We start from the raw sequence: 9,773 nt of genomic DNA, 5'->3' as shown, positions 1-9,773 counted from the left end.
CTCAGGTTATGTAGAGTTAAGAAGGTCAGGTTCCAGTAACAGATTGATAGCTAATGTAATTCTTTCAATACCAGCATAATGTGTTTCTTGCCTCTTGAACCAGTAAATAGCAATAGCATTTGTTTATTTGAGTTTCAAGCCTGCCTTCTAGTTGTAAGTACAGTTGACTTATAGTTTTAACCATTTTCTTATCTTTGGGGGGGAAACCATCTTTCTCCCCATGTGGATGTGAAATATTTAAGTGTTCAAGCAATGGATATTTGTGAGGTTGATGAGGGGTTAGATAAAGAGTAGAGCTTTGCTTCAGTGTTTGATGTTCATAGTGTGCATTCTATTTTCTTAATATCTTTAATTTTAGGGGGGAAAAGGGGATTCTTGTAATAGAGCACTAGAAAGTGTGATTGCTATTTAGTACAGTAAACGTTTGATTTAATGGACCTTTGTTTAGTGGCCGTTGGACCTAATTGGCAAAATTTGCAGGATCCAGGCTCTGAGCTATGCCCTAAAATACCAATGAGGTCTGTTCTTGGCAGATGATGTTTGGCTGCAAATTGGGTATTATTGTTGTCAGTAAAGGAGACTTTCACATGTGCCAGTGTGTTTGGGGGTTCCAAAAAGCCTGTCATTTATTTTAAAGTTTTTTGTTTTTTTAAAAAAATGCCTGATGCATTTATCAAACCTTCAACTTTTAACAGCCATCCTTTAATTTTGCTAAGGATTTATTAGATGGCGGTAGCGGTGCTGGTTATTTGCAAGAGGCGAAGGCCCTGAGGTGTTGTGATTTAGCCCTGGGAAGCCAACCATTTTTGAGTGAATTCTTAGGAGACAGGACAAAGAGCTGAAATTTCCGACGTCTCCATCATGTGAACTGTTAGTTGCTTTGGACCAGGCAGGCTTGAGCGAGAGATGGGAGGGATGCTGTCCCCTATTTTAAACCCTTGCCCACCCCTTGGTTTTCTGCATCACTGGCAGGGCTATTAGCCTCTTTTCTAAAGCTGGACTTTCTCATTCGGTTGAATCTGTGGGTGAGGGAAGGATTATCCATGATTACCTTGGGGGGGGGGGGGGAGAAAAACTGTGTCATGAAAAGTAGGTCACTCCCCCCCTCCCGCCACACACACACACACCTGCGCACGCACACAAGCGTGCAGCTCGAGGCTGGCTGAGAGCCAGTGTTGTATCAGGAAGCCAGCCCCTCCACAAAGCCTGGCCTGTGTTGCCATGGCAACAGTAGCAGCTGAAAAGAGAGCGGAGAATGGGTGAACCAAGAGGGAGTGTGGCCAGCCCAGAGAGATAGTTATTATTATTATTCTTTTTTTTAAATGGCTCTGTACCGACTACAAAGGGAACCTGCTGCTTTGGCCATATCCAAGAAGTGTGCAGAAATTGCATCCTCCTCAAAAGAGGAAAATGCAATGGAAGTCAAGCAGAGGTGTCAACTTGTTTTTTTTTTATTATTATTATTATTATTATTATTATTATTATTATTATTATTATTATTATTATTATTACCAGCCTATTGCACAGACCTTTGGGAGATGGCGATGTTCCTCTTGCGAGGATGAAAAAGTAGAGCCATTCATGGTTGGACTGTAGCAGTGCGCTGTATATGGAGCTGCTCTTGAAGATCACGTAAAAGTTACACTGCTGCTGAGTGCTGTGGTGCATGCCATGTTGGATGCCCCTCAGTTATTTTTATTATTATTATTATTATTATTATTATTATCATTATTATTATCATTATTATTATTATTATTATTTTATGTCAGTACAACACAGCAAACAAGATCACTATGCTGGATTTCGTATTTCATCATCAGTTGGGCGCTTCCCAAGCACCTAGGACTGTGTGATGTAGCGGCGAATTATGTTTGCCGATCCCAGTAAAGCAGCCTTTTGCAATTGACAGGTGGAGATTTTGTCAATTCCAATGGTTTTCAAATGTCCGCTGAGATCCTTTGGTACTGCGCCCAGCGTGCCAAGTACTACTGGGACCGCTTTCACGGGCTTATGCCAGAGTAGTTGCAGCTCGATTTTTAGATCTTTGTATTTCACTAATTTCTCTACTATTATTATTATTATTATTATTATTATTATTATTATTATTATTATTATTATCATTAATTAGATTTGTATGCCGCCCCTCTCCAAAGACTCGGGGTGGCTCACAGAGTAGATACAGACATAAACATGTAGCACAAATCTAATAATTTAAAAAACAACTAAAACCCCTAATGTAATATGCAATCATACAGTCCAACCACACCATATCACTTTACAGTGTGACAGTGTGAGTTGTAATGGCCCCCATTTTCTTTCTAGATGCCTTTCGAAGTGCTGGTTATCACCTTGAAGCCCTACATGCAGAAGGCATTGGGAGGTCACACTCCAGGCCCCTTCCTGCCTTATTTTATAGCAGCCCCAGCTCCATGGAGCACCCATCCCATGCATTTGGCAGGCCACACCCCTTTTATTTTGGCTCCTCCCCCCAGCACTGAAGCCTGGAAATGGTTGCTGGATGCACTGGACAGCAATGGCTGAAGTGCCAGGTTTTGCTTTTATGGTTTTATGGTGGTATTGTGAAATGCCTGGAGTTGTGTTTCTTGAAAAAAAATGTAGTATTCTTAAAAAAAAATCTACTCAATCTATAAAATGTTCACGATTGGAATGAAATGCAAAAAAAAAGAAACAACATTCATGGAACCCTTCAACAAATGGGACATAAATTTAGAGGTTGAGTTTAATATGATTTTTAAAAATGTAACCTCCTCAGCCTTTTGTAGATGAAATTCTGAATTTATTAACAGTGGCAGTATATAGAACACACCCATTGTTAGTTGTAGCATTGGCAGTAACCTTCATCCATCTTGGAAGCATTAAAATGATTTAATAACCATGTTCAAACATACAGCCAAATAGAAATGAATTGCCCTTCTCCAACGGGATGCCCTTTTCAACTTCTATAATTCTTAGACAGAATGGGTACGGTTAGCTTAGGTTGCCAGCGACTGCAATAAAATAATGCCATATAAAAATTACCAATCACAGAACAGTCTAACAAACTATTCTCAACAAACAATACAAGCTGGAAGGATAGATACTGTAATCGGACTTGAAGCAAGACAGCCTCCCTTAGTAATTCTACCAGTTTAAACTTAGATGCTACTTAAGGATTCCTTTTGTTGATTAAATAAATACATCAAGCATTATTCTCTTAAGATCTCCATTTAACATGATTATGGTGATATCATCTAATTCAGTCACAATACTTCCCATCTTTGAAATGATGGTATCCTTTTTGTCCTTTCTTGTTGACTTGGTGGATTGATCCATCTTGGTCTTCTCTAATATGTTCATTAAAAAATAATGATGCTGGTCTAGTTCTAATGGTCGCTTGCAGTTCAGAAAGAGACCAGTAACAGCATACTCTTCAATTCCCAGGTAGTTCCCAAAGTTTTCTTGATGACCATTGTCTTAGATGGCATTGAAGATTACCTTTAGACAGTTCAGTATATGTAGATGTGTCAGATGCTCCTAATTCTAGTTGGAATAATTTATCAATATAGTGGTAGCTCTATTTATTTATTTAGTGTATGGCATATCATAGCTCTTAATAACTATCTAGTAATATCAGCTATGAGTGGCATATAGCTGTGGCACTGCGTCCTGTTTAAGAACCCCCAAAGGGCAAACAACTGCTAAATTGGATGAGTTGGGTCCACTCTGTTAGCTCTTGTGGTAAATCATTGGAGCTTGTTATACTGCAGGGAGACTTTGGCATCATGAACCCCAGTCAAGAAAGTTCATGCAAGCTTCACTCAACCTCAATTACATGGGATCCATTTTCTTGTACTGGCATTCTAGCAGTGTGAACAGGCCCATGAGCTGATTGTGGGGCAGGGGAAAAATAATATGTGATAAACCATTGCTTCATCTCAATGGCAGCATTTGCCTTGAAGAGGAGGGATCCACAGCTCGCTCTGTAAGTCCTGAAACTTGGGAAATTCAAGGTGGAGACAAAACAGTTCTAACATTTCATGGAGATGTGCTGTGTAAAGGGTAAGTAAGAACTTTGTGATTACTGGGATAGTTTTAATTGTACCAGTGGCTCCTTGCCCTTGAGATAAGCATATTGGTAAACTGGGCCAGGAGGCGTTAGCTGCCAGAATCTCCCTCATCCAAGGAAAAACAACCCATTAACTAAATGAGATCACCAACATTGACGTTTGAGATCAGGTGACCCACCTGGTCACCTTTTATCCTTCAAAGCCATGGCCTTCCAGACACTGCTGAGTCACTAGAAGTCAAGTGGGTGGCAACAGGGCAATCTCCACAGGCTTGTAAACTGGTGTCTCAAGAAAGGCAGCTGCACCTCCTCATCACTGATGAACCTGGGCTTAACCAGCTACCCCTGGTGGAAATTGTTATTAGGCATTAGCTCATTCTATGTAGGCATTCAATGCTCTCCAAGAGACCGAGCACTGCTGCTTCAGAGGTGGTGGGATTAAAAAAGGGCCTAAGCCAAAGGCAGACAACTCGCAGCCCCAGGGGGTCAGCGCTCTCCCTCTTGCTAATATCTAAATGCCTTTGTAGTAAATTCAGATTTCTATCAAGTGATGTGAGCTACTGGCTGAGGAACTCTGGGAGTTGAAGTGGACAAGTCTTAAAGTTGCCAAGGTTGAAGACCCCTGGTCTATCCTCTATCTTGCTGGAATGTACTTTGTGACCACCACTTCCAGCAATAGTTTGTCACTTTCCTCAAAATGCATGCTTGTTAGCATGTCAGAGTGGTCTTCAGCTACTCAAGAGACTGATTTTCTACTGGGAAGTCCTGCACAAGGCATTCTGCCACTTCCTTCTTTTGCACAACCTCCATGCATTTTAATCAAGGCTTATGCCACTCAGATTCTGCGTGCATTGGGCCGCATGTCTCAACTTTCTGAATAGTAGCCGGCACTCATCATTCCTTGGATGGGAGTTTGGTTTTATTAAGAGATGTATATGATGTGAACAGGCCAGTTCTCTGTTGTTGTTTTCTTCTTTATTTCCAAGGTGTTTTGTGAGTTTGGGGAATCGGTCTTAATAACTTCCCTTATTCCAGTGCTCAAAGGGGAGAGCTTCAGATGAGTCACACTTGAGAGAAGACATGGTCATTTAGAAGCCAGGATAGGTGATGACATGATTCAGGCTGGCAAATACTTGAATAATCGAATTAAATCTCAATTTTAGGATAATAAGGCCTTATCAATCAACCAGGTCTAGAGTCACAAATTCTGACCAAGGCAACCATTCTACTGCAGTGTTTCCCAACCTTGACAACTTGAAGATATTTGGACTTCAACTCCCAGAATTCCCCAGCCAGCGAATGCTGGCTGGGGAATTCTTGGAATTGAAGTCCAGATATCTTCAAGTTGCCAAGGTTGGGAAACACTGTTCTACTGGACCAGAGGTAACCCCATCAGATCAGCCAAGAATTGCTTTACTATTTAGGAAGCCTGTCGACCGTACTGAAAGAGCAGCCCAACCGGTCACTCAGACCCAGTGACAGAATAGCCTAGTAGGATAGACTTGACTCTGGCCCAGTTTCCTTGTCTTGGCACAGAACGCCGTGTGAGAGGAGCCTCACGTGCACCACAGAAGCCATTTGTAACAGTAACCTCCTGGCACAATGCCTTTGTTCTTATGTAACACCCAGCCCAGGCTGCAGGAGGGAGGAAGCCCGGAGAGTGGAATGGGGAAATAGTTCGGAGAAGACATGTGACTCAGGCAGCACATGAAAGGGCAAATATCCGTTCGGTTAAGGCTAGCTGGGACAACTCTACCTTCCAGCCCAATTCCTTCCACACCCTGGTTTCTCACCCTAAAAACCTTTGCCCAGACCCTTGTTTTTAGGAAATAAGGGTGGAGCAGGCAGTCTTGAGATGAACCATCTGCTTTTCCATCAGATCATGCACCCCTTCCAAACCCAAATAATTAGTGATCAGAGAGGCCAAACATGCTGTACAGGTTGGTTTATTAACATGACAATGCTTCTGCCTGCGTAAGCCAAGAGACAATTTTGATGGTCCAAGAGAAATACTTGGCAGGCAGATTACGTGGCAGTCTAGCTCCGTGGGATGGAAGATAGGGTATAGGCCTTTATTCACAGTACAGCCAGTCTTTCATTGAGCACTCATGCATTACATCAGAGAGGGAGAACATTCAGGGTCCAGGATTTTTCCGTTCATACCATTGGCCATGTCTATTTCTCCTCCGGGGGTTTGCCTCTGTGTTATTATCCAAAAGCCTTCCTCCTCGGCTGGCCCTCCCCCATCCTTTAGCCCTGGCACATGGGCCACGGCCCCTTCGTCCCAGTCCCTTCGCCGAGGCCCATTCGCGGGAAGTACGGTTTGCATCGGGTGTTTGGCCACCTGGGACAATTCGCAGCCAGCCAATCGGTGCAGGAACTTGGGGGCTTTGGCCGAAGTGTTGCTTTGGAGGAGGTGCTGTGCCTGTTAGGGGAAGGAAGGGGAGAAGGTGGAAGAGCAGAGGGGGTAAATGGGAAGGTGCAAGGAATAAGGGAACTGGGGGGGAGTTGGATGGAATAGCAGAAGTGGAGGTAACTGTAGAGGTGTAAGGAATAAGTGTCCTTAAATGCCACCCTGTTTCCTCCAGGAATTGGCACTTAAAAAGTTGACACTACTTCCAACTACCAAAGTAACTCACACACCTTTTTATATAATAATAGGGGACCTAGTGGCCAATTAGGAGGACAGAAGTTAACAAAAGATAAACACTGCCAAGAAAGGAATCTATTTGTAGTATGTAAATCTAAGTCCAGGCATATGAGTGAGTTTTAAGATGCCAAGTGGACAAAATGCTTTACAAGTATATGAATAATGGATGAGGAGAAAGTAACTGAGAGATAGCATTCAGAAACTGGTAGCACCCACTTTATGATCCACTTTACAACCAGTCTTGCCACCGCTGCCCAAAGCCCCCAATTGGCTGTCCCAGGTGTTCAAATGCCCAATGCAAACGGTACTTCCACGAATGGGCCGTGGCGAAGGGACTGGGACAAAAGGGCTGTGGCTCATGTGCCAGGTCTAAAAGATGGTAGCCCAGAAAAGCTTTTGGATAGTGATGATCTTTGTCCATCGTTTTCAAAGAGGATCTTGGGGGGATGTTAAGACTTGGGCGTGAATTGGATTAAAGTGAGGGAGAGGGGCGCAAAATCAGCCTCACTCTCTCTTCCCAGATTCCCTCTTGCTCTGATAGCAGGACAGAGTTGAGACAGCTGGAGATGGGCTGGGCGCAGTGGTTGACCAAGGCGTGTCTTGCCGTGCTCTTAGTGTACCACATCGTTGCAGAGGCCGCCATCAAGACCGTTGTCCTAATCTAGAAGATTTCATCCACTCACTCCGCCAGAATCTGTCTTCACATGCTTGGGACAGACAAGTCCCTATCTCACTGAAGGTCAATGACCCAATGGCTACTCTCATCTTGGTTTGGCCAGGCTGTTGGAGCTGTTGCCCAGGATGCGGCCGCTGTACCGGCTATAGTTACTGGGAACCATATAACGCAGAGGCGAAACCCCGGAGGAGAAATAGGCACGGCCAATGGTACGAGCCAAAAAATCCCATTCAGAACACTCATACACATACACAGTACCTTCCCTGCAGGGTAGGAGCTCCAACCCTGGAGGTTTCCTCTTGTCTTTCGAACTCTTTTGCTCCCTTATAAGGAAGAGCTCCTTAGCTCTGGATTTGGAAAGAAAATGAACTTTGCAAATAAAATGCTTTCCCCACCCACACATTTGCCTCCCTATTCCCTTCCCCCAAATGTAGGAGTTCTGCACCACTTCTTTTCAACATCTGCACACACAGTACGCTACATGGCAGACTTGCTTGGAGCAAACCTGATGCCTAAGTCCTGGGCCAGCTCTCATGCACCTGGGAGAGGGGTTTTATGGGCCAGTTGTTATATTTAGCGCCAAAAAAAAATCTGTCGTGAACCTTGCCAAGTGTGCCATGCTGTGTATCTCCAGGCAGGCAAGGTTGGTCTGGGGGGGGTGGGGGGTCGCATTTGGCTTAGTGAAGAGACTGAAGAGAAGCATGGAGGTTGCAAGGGCTCTTGGGGACTCATAGGATTGTGCTATCAGGGTGAACGGAGGAGCGTGAATGAAGAGATGGTAGTGCAGGCTAACAGGATTGGAACTGAGGAGAATCAAAAGGGGAGAGGAAAACAGACTTATACCACCTAGCTGATATTTGCATAGAGAATACCTCTCCTTCCAGGTAGGAGGAGAGACGAGCAGCTATACTGGGCAGCAGTGGCAGCATTAAGACCACTTTGATTCACTCCTAATGATATGGTGCCACATCTGGCTTGCTAAATTTGAGAGTTGAACTTCTTTTTCAAGGCAAACTGCAACCAAATCTCAGGATGAACAGAGAAGCCAAGAGGAGCAGGCTCTTTTCCCCCTCATTCACAGGGCTCCATTGCATCAGAACTGGTATCTGCCAAAACGCTTCTGGATAAACTATTAACTGCAACCTCATTTGAGATCGCAGCTGTACACTTAAACATGACGTTGATAATTTACATGATGACACCTTTGCCCAAATACCAATGGCATAAAACCACGAGTGGGCAGGCTGGCAAAGTCATGCATTTTGACCAAGTGGTCAAGCAGCCACCTAAATTTTACAGGAACCTTTTATGGCAACTTAGCAGTTTACATGGGAGCTCCCGGTGCTTGTTCCTCTCCCCTTAGGAGTTCCACAGTAGTTCCGTATCCTAAAGGGTCACACAGAGAGACCTATCTGCCCTATATGCCAACATAAAGGCTATGCCCATTCTCCTCCTATTCCTGATAATCCTAGGAAGCCAACAAGGTTTCCAGTGTCAGCCATTTCAAAAGAACAAGGAGAGGGAAGTTGAAACAGGACTTTGAGACCTGTTCCTGCACCTCTTTGAACCGAGCTTCATCATAATGCACTTCCAGATTTACCAGTTTAGATTGCAGCATTCTCTCCAGTCATTAAGGCTTTTATCAGAACTCCAAAATCTCAATCTGAAAATCCACTTAGCTAAACTAAGTGAGCTCATTAAGGGCTGTGGGAGACAAGAGCAAAGCACAATGAATTTAGTGGCTTGGGATGTTGTGTCTACCAATGGTGGCAAGGATATTGATACAAACATTTATCTTAAAAGAAAAAAAACACCCCTCTAGGAGAACTGGCGGGGACGTGAATATTGGAGCTACTTACTTGAATTCCTTTAATGCTACTCTACCAATGTCCCAAGAGCTCTCCTATCCACTCCCTCTACTCCTGTGCCCCAGTGCCATTCACTCCGGGAGAAATGGGCATGACATTATTGGACCCTCTTTCTTTGCATGCAACCTTTTCATTGGCCTTTTTGAACTTTGCGAAGGAGCAAAACTTGCTGCATTCAAAACATTGCCTGGTGTTCCTGTATTCCAATTCTAATTGTTTCCCTAAACATCAATTCTTTTTTTTTTATTATACAGATTTCAAGAAATAGCCTGAAGCACAATACAAGGGGGGTGAGGTTGGGGAAGGGAGGGATCACAGTATTAACCATTTCATGTATCGTTTTACATATACATACATACATATGTATGTATGTATTTATATATATATATATATATATATATATTTGTATTTTTATTTATATAAATATTATAATATTATATATATATATATATATATATATATATATATATATATATATATATATACTGTATATATATATATATATAGCGAGAT

The sequence above is a fragment of the Erythrolamprus reginae genome, chromosome 2, assembly GCF_031021105.1.
Source record: "Erythrolamprus reginae isolate rEryReg1 chromosome 2, rEryReg1.hap1, whole genome shotgun sequence".
In the NCBI taxonomy this organism is placed as follows: domain Eukaryota; kingdom Metazoa; phylum Chordata; class Lepidosauria; order Squamata; family Dipsadidae; genus Erythrolamprus; species Erythrolamprus reginae.
This window is presented reverse-complemented; position numbering follows the sequence as displayed.